The sequence below is a fragment of the Alosa alosa genome, chromosome 10, assembly GCF_017589495.1.
Source record: "Alosa alosa isolate M-15738 ecotype Scorff River chromosome 10, AALO_Geno_1.1, whole genome shotgun sequence".
Lineage (NCBI taxonomy): Eukaryota > Metazoa > Chordata > Actinopteri > Clupeiformes > Clupeidae > Alosa > Alosa alosa.
In genome coordinates this window covers 21,693,862-21,706,361 of record NC_063198.1, presented here as the reverse complement: position 1 = coordinate 21,706,361, position 12,500 = coordinate 21,693,862, and the positions used below count along the sequence as shown (strand labels likewise).

The following is a 12,500-nucleotide window of genomic DNA, read 5'->3' as shown; positions in this document are numbered from 1 at the left end:
ACTGAACCACATTTCTGGTGAATCATGAACTGGTATATTTGTGATGAAGTGATTTGTGATTGCTAACAGCTATACAACATTATTTGGAAATGTAGTAGATATCTTGTTCCTCTAGCATGTAATAAAAACCACATTCACTTTTTTGCAAGGTATGAACGTTTAACTAGTGCATTATTACTGTAATACAGACAGCGTACTGCCACATCAGCATCGGATTTTAAACATCTCTCTAGCATCCCTCTATCTTATCCTGTTTCTTCTTCCAGTGTAGCTGGATACATGATTTGTTTAGGCAATAAATCTGTCAACTCTTTCTTATCCGTCATCAGAGCCCTGCATAATGGGTCTAATGATTTCAAATGTCGCACCGTTTGTAAACAGAAGTGGATAATTATGTCAGGAGAGAGGAATGTCGCCATAGTACAATGCCATCATTTCCTGGGGTCAATTATTTTTAGCAACCATAGGCAAGGCTGCAAGTGTAAAAGTGTTGGCTGCAGTGAGGGGAAGCGTAGGCCTACTATGGACTGTCTGTTTCCTGTTTACGGGTTTTTGTGTCTACCCCTGTAAACCTGGGCTGGGACTGCGTGAGTGGTCCACAACTGGAAAAGACAATAAAGGACCTTTAATTCTTTTCACAGCTACAGCTGATAACACTTGTCGGGTTAGCTGGAGAATTGTAAGTGGTGGTCAATAGGCGTGCACCGGTGCAAGCTGTTTTTTTTTTTTTACATATTTCACAGTGGGGTGGTTTTAAACAACAGCCAGGGGCTAGTGCTTTCAAATACAAGACTTAATTTACAACTCTAGTAATAACAGCCTCTGCCACAAAATAGTGTGTGTCTGTGTGTGTGTGTGTGTGTGTGTGTGTGTGTGTGTGTGTGTGTGTGTGTGTGTGTGTGTGTGTGTTAGAGAGAGAGAGGGGGAAAGAGAGAGAGAGAGTTATTTAAATGTTTACACAGTTCATCAGTTGACTGAAAAGAGCTGATGAAAGCAGTCAAAATGCACTACATATCCTGTTGCTGCTATCCTGCTATTGTGTTATCTATCATCGGGCCCCAGACATAATAAAAAGCTTTTATCCTTTCATTCTGGGTCATCTGTTTTTTTCTTTTTGTCAGTGATGGTATGGTGTGTCAATTGATTAACTTTTTATGTGATTGGGATATGTGATGAAAAAAAAAACAGACCAGGTTTCTTGAGGATGGCAACATTCTAAGCATTTTTCTCTTGAGGTAAACAGCATATATTTCTCACAAGGACAAAAACATTCTAAGTGTTTTCTGATAATACAATTACCTTGTCAACCTCTACAAAAATGTGCAGTTTTCAGTATTAAGTTGTGTTTCAGCCCAAACAACATTACCAGAGCACAGTTGTCGTTGGCCTGTCAAATGGCTTGCTGTTTTGTTTTTGTTCTGCAACAGGCATAATTTATGGGCAATATAGCAAAAGCACTCAAACTTAAAAACACTCTATTTCTGTGCAGTTTTACTTCTAAATCCAAGTTTTATTTTAACAAATGAATCATTGTTCAGACAGAATAAATATGGCTTCTTTAAATGTTCAAGGCTACTTTTTTCATGGTTGGATCAATTGCACTCAAGCTGCTATCCAGCTTGATTTTTGATTAAATTGAAATTAAATGATACCATGAATAAATGTTGAATGAAAGAATGAAAATAAGGTTTGTAATGAGCTCAGCCAGCTACCCCGTATACATTTCTAACACAATGTTGTAATTACTCTATTGAAATGTAATAATTTGACTCTTCATATCTTCTGGACCAGGCATGACGGACTCATTAACTGCAAGTGATGCATGATATGGACTGAACCACAGAGAACATGATTTGGACAAAACTCTAGGCATCTTGTCCCAAAACCAACCAAAACTACTGATTGTGGTCACTTCATTGCAAAGTAATAGCATGTATTAGAACTACTTATAGTCTATGTTGCGCCTGTAATTGTGGAGATTTATTTGGCCAATGAAATGATTACTCCAGTAAAAAGGACAGAGAATGTAATTTCGAACTGAGTTGTGAGGACCACACATGTGTCGTCTGGTCCAATGAGATCGGCGAGGCGAGAGAAATTTAAAGCCATGACATCACATTTCCTGACGAGTGCGTCCAAATGCGGAAAGACCTCGGAGAGGGTCTTTTTCGTTATCCGAGGGCAGAAGGAATGCCGTTATTTTAAACAATAAAGGGTAACGTTATTGCTTTTCAAAACGTCTTTTTGGACGTGACCCAATTTCACGTCGACCCCAAAGCTTATGACTTTTTGCGTCCCTCCATGCACCATTTTCTGCAGTAGGTAAGTTCATGTTATTTTCCCCCAACCTACAGTATTCTGTTACGCTGAGTGTTTAGGGAATGCCGGAAAAAATCTGTGGACATGGAGATGGGACGGACATTGCGGGTTTCTTGAGGATGTAGACCTAGCGCGTAACCACAGATTTGATGTAATAAATCCTCGTAACGATACGTGACTGTATGTTAATGCAATTTCAGTGTTATTGTTACAATGTTATCATAGGGCTGCAACGCTGTCCACCCCTGCGTTGTATTGGGGTTAATACAGGAGAGAAAGGGAAGTCACCTATCCAAAATGAATAGCCTAGGCTACGTTCTATCGAAACGGCACAACCTCAGTGTGGCATTTGTAAATCGAGGAATACTCCTCAACAAGCCATGCACTGCCCATGTTCGATTGGAGGACTACTCGCTAGCTAGCGGCCCGGCTTCTGCAACTAATCTATTTGTGGCTGATATGTTGGTCGACTGCTTTTTAAATGCTTTAGTGGGCTATCATTACTCTGTTGGCTGGCGTCTCCGTTCGTGCATGTAAACATATCATACAAGAGAGTGTTAAACCACCTCCTCACAAAAAGATTAAACACGATGTATTTGGGGTGTGTTCAACCGAAGGCAACATCTGCACGGATTATCCAGAAGACCTTTTGTTTTAGGGCGAAACAGCATCGTTGTTCCGCTTTTATGGGGTCTGGTCAGACAATACAGATGCCTTGCCTTGTTATCAATCTCAGTCCACATCTTGAAATCATTACCCATACTCGAACTGGTTGTTTTTGTTGGAAAGGTTTGTTCGGTACAGTAAATCTGAATTATGTGGAGACAATGTTGCCACGGCACACCTGTGAACATTTCCAAATATTTACACGGGTCTTTTTTTCTCTTTTTACTTGGCCTATTCTGGGACCGCTGCATCGAATAGGCTGGGCCTGACTTCATCTCTCTCTCTCGTTCTCTCTCTCTCTAAACCCCCGAGTCATTATGCGAAATGCACTCTACCTTAGGCCTATAGCGTATTCTCTGGCTGCTTCCACACATGACTTCATAGACTTGGGATGATGCCATGTCAGCGTGCAACCTCTGATTAACTTATGTCCAAGATTACATAGTTTTGGTTAATAATAAGCACAGTAAATTCTTGGCTGCCACACACTCTTTCCAGGGCAGGCAGCATCTGGAGTGCAGCATGATGATGATAGCCAGCGTGATGGTGCTCTATAACAAAAGAATGTGTTTTGTGTAAATACTTGAGATTAGGTCAGCAGCCAGTCTCTATGTGCGTGAGATGGGGAGAATCAGTGCGCTCATTCTGAGGGTATTTTTGAGGTTCAGTGAAGACTAACCCCTTGTGAGAGGAGTTACACCCCTCAAGCCCTGCTGGAAACACAAACATACACATCAATACGCATCTGTGCGAGGAGAGCACAGTAGTTGTCTGAGATGTTTGTGGACACTTGTTAAAGTATATAGCATCTAGATGACACAGCTATAGGATGTCTTTAGGCTACTGTAAATTCCTTGAAAGAAATTAAATTGGCCAAATGTGTCTGGAAGGGTTTCTGCATATTGCTCACGAGTGAGTACTACACTGCATGTCATTTAATCTGTGTCCTGACCTTGTCCGGATCATCAGGTCCCATTTAGAGGATCTGGTGTTGTTTTCCTACTTTCCAACAATACAATGTTCATGGTGATGTTACAAAAAAAAAATTAAACAACAGTCAGTCAGAATAGGTTTGGCAAAAACAACATGATTTACCATATTCATTCAGAATCCAATGACCTAAATAATGCTATAGCTCCATATGAGAATGGATGTGTTCATCTTTTGTTTGTTTAGATCCAACCTCTGTGTCAATGCTATATCTCAACAAACTGAAAAAGTTTTATCTGACCACCAAACTCAAGACAGCAGTTTAAAGGACTACCCCTCTAAAAAAAAGGCCATTTTGTCCTGTATGACCATGCCTGCAGAAGAATGCATGCCAAGGTTGCTGTTTCTAAGCACTGGCCTATGGTATTGCGATGTCTCACATAATTACATGAATGGGATGGAGGAGAGAGAGGAGTTTGTGTATCAGGAAGCAATTTAATCGGAACTCCTTTGATTGTTATCTGCCTTTGATGGTGCAAGGCTGGCCCCCAGAGACAAGGCTCGGCCTCATATTGGTTTTAATGGAAGACAACTGCAGTGGTCAGCCCTGGACCAATGACTTGTCAGGACCCTTTCAAATTAGCGTGGAATGGCTCTCCCATTCTGATTGCCCTCTCAGACTAATAGCATCAGTTCAGGGGTCAGTTAGGTGGGCATTTTAATGACTTTTGATCAGAGTTGAACAGGCCTTGTCGAGTTCAAATCGAGACCAAAGGGTCACTACGTACTAGGACCATGTGAAGAATACTGTTGTCCCCGATAATGATTTTTAACTGCTTGGTCATGATGCGGAGGATGTATGCGAGCAATTGAGCACAATTGGCTGACTTGCAGACAACCCCAGGCACATGCTTGCAATAAAAAATACCGATGTTTGTTGGTGGGTGATTCACTGGGTCCACCTCAGGCCAGGGCAGTACAGGGAAAACTGCTGTACAGACAAGTCACCCACAGCCCTGGACAGCAAACCAAGGCTTAAGAACCCCCCTTGCCATACTAACCCTCTCCTATCTGAGAAATGAACTTAACTTGTTTTCAACTACAAATTACTTTTCACTTGTTTACAACAAAACCAAGCTGCCAGAGTTTACACAAACAGATATATCCCTTTGGAGCAATGTCTGAGTCCAAATCAAAATATGCCAACAGAAATGGGAATTCAGGTCTTGGATTCAAAAGTTGTGTTTATTCGTGACTCAAAATCCCCAGCAGTTGCCTTGTTTTGGTCTGTAACTGAATTAAAGCATCGATTTCATCCAATTTGATTAGAATCATACTTCCATATTCCATACATTGTCCCTTCAGTTAGCAAATTGAAGATATTCTCCAAGCCAGTGGTAGCACTGAAGTGCCACAGACCTGCTGCATCATACAGTTTGTTGGTCTGAGACTAAAGGTGGGATAACGTTTGAATAAACGAACAAAAGAAAATATTGTCGTAACATTATCGTAAAGCAATAAATGAGGCACTAGTTAGTAGGGGTGTAACGGTACACAAAAATCACAGATCGGAGTGTACCTTGTTTTGAAGTCACGGTTCATTTTCGGTATGGTATAGCCTGTAGGTACTGCAAGCCAAACATTTGCTGACAATATTGCTGTGTGTGGTTGTGTGGTAACTCGAATTTCAGAAACATGGTCCGCATTCTGCATTTGGTACACTCGGTACACATCTGAATTGAACCTACTGTAACGTCCTGTACTTAAATGGTTCGGTATGAATACATGTACCTTTATACCCCTACTAGTTAGCCATCTTGAGTGATTAATGGTCATTGCAGTCATGCACTAGTTGTTGGTATTTGAAATGGACATTTCGAAACCAAAACCCCACTCCTGCCACAGACTATGTATGAGGGTTTAGATTTGCATGTCACTCCAAGCTGGCTAATTTGTTTCTGTAAACTCCTTTCCCTCCTACCTTGTTCATCTCTTTTTCCTTTCTATCCCATCCCTTGTTTTCCTGTTTTTTTATTTTTTAACTCGTCATCCTCAGAATCCACTCTCACTTCACCACTCCGTTGCTCTCATTGCCTCTTGGGTTTCAGTTCTCCAGAGAATCAGACTCGTAAGACATGAAAGCCTCCTCAGAGGCATGTTGGCCCAACATGATTGGGGAATAATGAAATTTATAGAGCTCTTGTCAAGTGAAGTCATAATTCATCAAACCGGTGTTAATGTTGTTTGAATGGATTTGGTACAGTGCCCCTCTGCATTGACTATAGAATAAGGGGATTGATTTCATCCTTTGCAACCTACAGGCCCATTGCTGTGTGGAAATAGGCCGTTAGCTAATATGAGGGTAGTGGATATTAAGACCAAAATGGCACTCAGTCTATGTATAGATTTACACTAACAGGCCTCTGTGAGTGCAGCGTTTGAGTGGCTTTCTTTGCTTGGCTTCTCTTGGTGTTTATCGCTTCCTCTCAGCGTGTATAATCATGTTAGAAGCCCCACATCTTGCCATGAAGGTTTTCAAACAGCATACAGGCATGCACATGAGAACGTGCATCTGTGTGTGTGTGTGTGTGTGTGTGTGTGTGTGTGAGGGTGTATTTGGGTGGCAAACAAAGAAGATTAAACTGCTCACTCATCAGCATCAGTACTTTTTTGTTTTCTGTATTCATGATGTACTGGTACATTTCTTTGTATATGTGCATTTATGTGTGTGTGTGTGTGTGTGTGTGTTGTGTTATGTTTGTTTGCGTGTGGGCTCACATCTCCCGCTTCACGTTAAATCAATTTCCATTCTGTCACTTTAATCCGCTACACCCTCTTGATTTTGATTGCGACTCGTTTGACCAGCTTGGTCACATTTTGTCTCTATTGACCGCATGCGATGAATGCCACAGCAGAGTGACAAAGGACGCTTAGCCCTCTCAGGACCCCCGCATTATTTTACTCCCCTGGCCTGTCCTGTGTGCCTCAGGTATGTTTCTAAACATGAGATAAGTATAGATAAGTATTTTAGGCTACATGAACACTCACTCGCAGTGCAACAAGTCTTACTCATGTTTTACACTTCCCGGCTCTGACTAAAACTAATAAATGTCTTAGAAAACCGTTCACCATTCAGGTGAGTTTCTGACCATGAGATGGACTGTATTTCAAAGCTGTTTATATTCAGCTTTCATGTCTCTGTCCCCCTCGGTTCCTGGATGCAGAACGTGAGGGCGATGGCTTGTTTGAGAAATTCTTCCCGGTCTCATCCCTGATGACCAGATTAGCCATGGTGTCACATAGACATCTGGTCTTCCTCACCAGCGATGGCATCGATTGTGCATAGTGGCGGAGAGAAAGTGGCGCCATCGCAGTGATGGAATCATTCAGCCTTAATGTATATTTCAAAGCTTCTTCAGTGCCCCATTTTCTTCATTCACTCTCTCTCTCTCTCACTCTCTCGCTCTCTCTCACCCTTTCCCTCTCTCTCTCTCTCTCTCTCTCTCTCTCTCTTTCTTTCTCTGTCATGTCCAGTATCTCTTGATCTCTGTCGCCCCTTCTCCGTCTCTTTTTTCCCGTTTTTAACCCGGAGCCTTTGTTACATAAGCCAACATATGAACAAGAAAGAAGTGAGCTCAAAAGAGATGAAGACAGCGGGATGGAGAGTGTGTGAGATAGAAAGTGAGTGATGCTATTTATAGTAGCATTTTGTTGTTTGTAATTGCCTCGTGTGTTTGAGGTGGCTAGGGTTCATGGTTTGAGCTGTCAGTGGCTCCCTTCTCCTGTTACTCTGAGGGTGGCAATCATATTGTGTTTGCAGTTGGTAGCGATTATTTCTGCCGTTTGATCTCTGAGATTGCCTCTCTCTCTCTCCCCCCTCTCTCTCTCTTTCTGTGGCATGGTGCTTTCCATACATCTCTCTCCTCAGGGTTAATTTTGTCAGTGGCGGACGCTCACTTGTCTGTGCAGCGTGGTGGCTCGCTATACTTGCCACGCTTGAAATACACTTAGGCTATTCTCCTGTGAAAGACCTCCATGTTCTCCACGGTTGCACCAAAGACCCCCCTGGCTTATTTTCACAGAAACCCACAGTTATGACTGAAGCACAGTCCAACCCTGACTGGGCCTAGCGTCATGGTCTCTTGTGTGCAGTCAGTAAGGAGGCTCTCGGCCATTTGGTCAGGGCCGTCCATCTCTCTCCCACTGATTTCTCTGGCCTGTCGGAGAGGCTGCCAAGCACGGTGACAGATTGGTTGGCAGGCGGGATGGTAAGCGCTGAGCGCGCGGCATCGCCGTTGTCAGATTAAGCTGTCTCTTCAGTGCTGGACTGAGACGCTTACTGTTTTGATGCCTGTCATTCGCCATGGTGCTGGCAATGGCAGCCAGAATGAAATTCTATTCTAGTCTATTTTATTCTACTCTACTCTACTTAGATATGTTCTTTTCTTTGTTGTCTTGTATTTCATACTATTTTGCTGTATTCTTTTTCCATTCCATTCCACCTCCCTTTTTAAAGTATTCTTCTGTATTGTGTTCTTGGTTCTTCTTGGTTTCTAGTCATTTTCATGCTGCTCGGCTGTATTGTATCGATGTTCTTTGTGGGTTCTAGTCATTTTCATGCTGCTCTGCTGTATTGTATAGATGTTCTTTGTGGGTTCTAGTCGATTCCACGCTGCTCTGCTGTATTGTGTTCTTGGTTCTTCGTGGGTTTTAGTCGTTTTCACGCTGCTCTGCTGTATTGTATAGATGTTCTTCATGGGTTCTAGTCGATTCCACACTGCTCTGCTGTATTGTGTTCTTGGTTCTTCGTGGGTTCTTGTCGCTTCCATGCTGCTCTGCTGTATTGTGTTCTTGGTTCTTTGTGGGTTTTAGTCGTTTTCACGCTGCTTCGCTGTATTGTATTGTGTCTTCTTTCTCCTTCATCCGGTGCTCTTTGTCCTCCCCTCACCCCAGCGCCGGGCCCAGCGTGCATCCTGACGTGCCGCCGTGATGAATGTGTTCCTTAAAAGCCCAGCGGGGCTGCAGGCCTGTTCGCAGGGACACCCCTCAGATGGGAGTCATGTGCTCTCCTCCAGCTGATAAATATACAGGCCCCCCTTTATGAGCGAGTGCTGGACGACTGCACCCTGGTGGTGGTGTGGTGTGGGGGGCAGGGGCAGGGGGCAGGGCATGTGAAACAGGAAATAGAAAGTGAAATGGAAACGTTTTTTATCTCCCGTCCCCCACATTATGCAAAGCCATGTCCGGCAGGGATGCGGAGTCTGCGGTCGCCGCGGCGGCCAGCTCCAAACGCGTCCGTGGAATGCCGGCTCTCAGATGCTGCAGGCGGGCCGGAGACAGGGGCCGTTAGGTAGATTATAAATGGTTTGGTCTGGTCTCTCCATGCCGTGAAGGTCTGCTGTGTGGTGTGTCCCTGGCACACAAAGAAGCTAGTTGTGGAGGAGGAAGTCAGCAGAGCTGGTGTTTAGCTTTGGGCACATGTGTGCATAATGTGTGTGTGTGTGTGTGTGTGTGTGTGTGTGTGTGTGTGTGTGTGTGTGAGAGAGAGAGAGAGCGAGAAAGAGAGAGAGATTGGGGAGGTTGGGGGTTGGGTCTACACCCAACAGGAGGAGTAGTTTATAGCTATTACTGGTAATATGTGTCAACAGAACCATGTCACAAGCTTTTCAGGGTATGCTCAATGCAGTTAATTTGGTTATTACTGAGGTTAGAGATGAGGGCAATGATGGAGTATCAAAGTGAATGAGTGAGTGAATGAGTAAGAATATGAATGAATGAAATAGTGAGAATGATGCACGTGTGTAATAATATAGCAATTAAATAAATTAATAGTCATAAATCATTAGTGGTTAATTGTGAGAGGTAGGTGAGTGCTCTGTTGCCTGATGAGAGAGAGAGAGCATCATCTTCAATTTGTAATGGATGTCTCTCATTTTAGAACAATAATACTTGTTTAATCATCAGTAACAACTACAGTCAAATAACAATACTACTGTGGCTACCAGTAAGACTACTACAACTACTACTGTGATGATTGATGCCAATGATATAGTACATACGTTTTCTTAAAATAGGAGAAACACCAGTTTGCTGTCAATGACACAAAGACAATAGGAAGCTTAAAACAAAGGGATGACTCCATATCCTGCTTAGCCATATATTTTCCACTGGCAGTCACTTCCTGGTCTTTATCAATTGTGACATCAAGGGATGTTGACTTGGCATGGACTTGTTTAGATGTATTTATTTAAATGCAAAGCTGTGATGCGTCACATCTCAAACGGTCCCACGAGTGCACCGGCAGGGATGACTTGAAATATTTAGGCGTTTCTGCCCTCAGAAAAGAAAAATAAATTCAATATTAAAGATGCTGCCAGTGCCGGCTGCTTAAAGGATATGTGGGGGGAAATGCTCCTGCTATCTGCCTCTCTGTCATCTTTGATTTGTCACACAGGCTACACTAGTCCAGATTTCTGGGCTCACTACCTTTTTTTTCTCCCTTTTTGTTTGACCTCAATCTTCTTTCATTCAGACAAAACATGAAAAACTCTTTCCTAACCTGTGCACCTTTGGGAGTGGAACAGCTTCTGAGGCGTGCGCCACATGTGTTAGGAGGAGATTTGATTCATTTGTTTTTGTTTTTATCTCAGCCAGTCTGACTGGGGTCAGCGTCTCGGCAGAAACGGCCCTACGCCTGCCGTCCGTGATGAATGAAAAGAGCTCCAGGAATCAGTGTTTTGCTGCGCTGGCGAAAACAAACACCCTGTAGTGGTGGCACCTGGGTTCCGTCTGTGGTTAGAGAGACAACGCTGCAAGCACACTGACCTCAGTACAGCTGAGAGAGAGCGGCCGCCAGACATATGACATATGAGGTCATGATGGGGGGTGGGGGAGGGGGAATGAGAGTGACCTGAGGTCAGGTCAGACTTTTCCTGTGCCTCTTGAATGGAGCTATCTCCTGTCATCTATCCAGAGTTCCTGCAACCTTCACCTCCCCAGAGCACATACTGGCATTCAGATGAAGACTGTTATATTACTGAAGCACATGCATGTATGTGAACATGCTGCATATGTTTTCTGCAGCATGCTCTTTGTCTGTGTGTCTCTTTGTCCTTGTGTGCACTTGCACCCAGACATTCACACACACACACACACACACACACACACACACACACACACACACGTTGTAACATATATTAGCTAGTGATGACTGAGCAAATGTGAGTATATGTTTATGTATAGACACTGAAACAGAAGCATGTAGATGCATAGCCACTTTTCACACACATTTCTCATTCCTAACATATGTGCACACATTCTGTTTTGTGCATATTCCAACACACATTGTGCACACACACACACACACACACACACACACACACACACACACACACACACACACACACACACACACACACACACACGCGCGCGGGAAACGTAATGAGGCCACCCGAGCACACCCTTCTCCTCCCTGCCTCTATCTAATCTTTCCCTCTTCCCTGGTTTCTTCTCATCACCCCTTTCATCTGGGTTCGGTTGCCATGGCGCTGGATCAGAGCGGCAGCCTCCTTTTGGTCTTTGTTTCCTAGTTGTTGTTTTGGGGAAGGGTCTCTTGCATGCCAGAGTATTTGATAATTACTATCCCAGATCTCTGCAGGAGTGGTAACATAGACATACATACAGGACATGCACACACACACACACACAGACACACACACTTGGATGTTCTGATTTTACCCTGTATCAGCGCTACATGTACTGTATGAACAGACAAGCACAGACACCCCCACACACACACACACACACACAAACACACACACACAGACATGCTCTAATTTCACCATTTATCATCTACATGCATGCACTGACTGTACAGATAAATTGCCACAGACACACACCCACCCACACTCACACAGTTGTGCTCACAGACGCTAGCTCATTATCCATATCCATATGCACACACACAGTCATGTGAACGCTACACACACACACGTACACGTACACACACACACGTACACACACACACACACACACACACATATACACACACACACACACACACGCATTACACACACACACACACGCACACACACACACACACACCGTACACACACACACACAGTACACACACACACACACACACACACACACACACACACAGCGAGCAAGGAGTCGTCAGTGAAGATATATGAGTGGCTGAATCTCTGGGAGACATCTATGCTATATTCCCCCACTCGGCACATGTTTGGATTAGGCTTCCAGCTTAGTCGGCACTGTCTGCGCGGCGCAGGCCCATATTTCTCGCCCGCTCCCTTTGTTGCGCACCGTCCCGCCATCTCTTTCATCAGCACTTCCTGCGCAGCCTTCCTTTAGCCGGAAGCCTCTTTCGTTTTTTTTCTGCACATCCCACCAAAATGTCTTCCCCACCAGTCAGCCTCCAGACATGGCACTCTATCTATGTAGATTGAATTTGCTCGAGAGACAAAGAGAGAAGGAGTGTGTGTGTGTGTGTGTGTGTGTGTGTGTTTGAGAGAGAGAGAGAGAGAGAGAGAGGAGAGAGAGAAAATAAATAATCCAAATGTATC

At 43.8% G+C, this 12,500-nt stretch overlaps 1 protein-coding gene across 3 annotated transcripts in view; it reads left to right on the top strand.

Annotated features, from left to right (window-relative positions):
- Positions 1 to 2,132: 2,132 nt before the first annotated feature.
- nckap5l (NCK-associated protein 5-like) overlaps positions 2,133 to 12,500 on the top strand; it is a 76,377-nt gene continuing 66,009 nt past the window's right edge. For 2 of the 3 annotated variants that reach the window (XM_048254677.1, XM_048254674.1), the window contains exon 1: positions 2,133 to 2,322. The gene's annotated coding sequence lies outside the window, so the exon portion shown is untranslated. The remainder of the gene's footprint in view (positions 2,323 to 12,500) is intronic. The other variant, XM_048254675.1, reaches the window with a different exon arrangement.